The sequence below is a fragment of the Pteropus alecto genome, unplaced genomic scaffold (genome assembly GCF_000325575.1).
Source record: "Pteropus alecto unplaced genomic scaffold, ASM32557v1 scaffold477, whole genome shotgun sequence".
NCBI classification, from domain to species: Eukaryota; Metazoa; Chordata; class Mammalia; order Chiroptera; family Pteropodidae; genus Pteropus; species Pteropus alecto.
In genome coordinates, this window is record NW_006440643.1 from 147,291 (window position 1) to 148,850 (window position 1,560).

The window sequence follows — 1,560 nt, forward strand, 5'->3', positions numbered from 1 at the left end:
CTTGGCACAAAATAGTTGAAGTGATGAAAACACAGAATCTACAACCAAGAATACTTTATCCAGCAAAGCTATCATTTAGACTCGAAGGACAGATAAAGAGCTTCCCGGACAAAAATGTGCTAAAAGAATTTATCATCACTAAGCCAATATTACAGGAAATGTTGGAGGGACTTCTTTAAGAAGAGAAAACATGTATCAAAAACAGGAATAAAGAATGGTAATAACTATATTCTTATCAAAAAGTACCTCAAATGGAAAAGAATTAAGTGCTGCAACCAAAAGATAGAGTGGCTGAATAGATAGGAAAACAAGACCCCTACATATGCTGCCTACAAGAGACTCACTTCAGATTAAAAGATATACACAGACTAAAAGAAAGGGGACAGAAAAACATATTGCCTTGATAGACCTAGAGGGTAGTGTGTTGAACGAAATGGGTAGGCTAGAGAAAGACAAATATCACATGATTTCATGTACATGTGGAATCTAAAGAACAAAATCAACAACAACAACAAAAGTGGAAATAAACTCATAGATACAGAGAATATTTAGAGGAATACTAGATGATAGGGGGGTTGGGGGAGACAAAAAAAGGCAAAGGGAATAAGAAATACAAATGAATAGTTGCAGAATAGACATGGAAATGTAGAGTGTAACATGGGGAAGACGGTTAATAATGTTGTAATAAATATGTAAGGGGGAAGAGGGGTACTAGATTTAGTGGGGTGATCACTTTGCGAGTTATATGGATCTCTGATCACTAAGTAATACAACTGAAACTGGTATATCATTGTATGCCAACTACAATGGAAAAAAACCTCATTGAATTGTACAGTGTAAATACAAGCAACTAATTGTCTATTTCAATAAAGACAAAAAAAGAAAAATAAAGAAATACTATGAACAAAAAACAAGACTAAAAAAAGAATCTTTTTTGAAACTAATTCAAAGAGCACGCAGGCAAAAATCTAAGCAGATTAAAAAGAGTTAATTGGGTCGGAGTCATAAGGCAGAAATCAGGAACTAGGATTATTATAGGTAGAAAACTAGGAAGGCCTCCAAAAATTCTAATGTGGTTACGAACCTCCCTGGGTAGTCCTTTTGGTTATATATCTATTTTTTTCTCAGAATATTCAAGTGGACTAATGACAAAACCAGGACAAAAATTAACATTATACAATTATAGACACCATAAACTAAGACTTTGTGTCTTTTGGCAGGGAGAATGAAGGCATTTTAGTCAAAGTAGAGTTCCATTTTATTAGGTGTAATCACAAAATTTCTTCTGTAGGGTATTCAAATATATATAAAGAGTGTGAGTTAAAAAAAAAAAAAAAAGCTCCCTCTTGGAATGAAGCCGCCATGCTTTGACAAAGACAAGCCACATGGAAACCTTACACAGAGGGGACCTGGGACTCTCTCTAGTACAGCCCCAACTGAGCTCTCAGTTGGCAGCCAGCACTAACTCTCAGACACAAGAGGTGTGCCAGTCCAGTCAGACCCACAAGGGCTGTATCCTCAGACAGAACATGGGACAGAATGATCCCCATGCCACTGTGC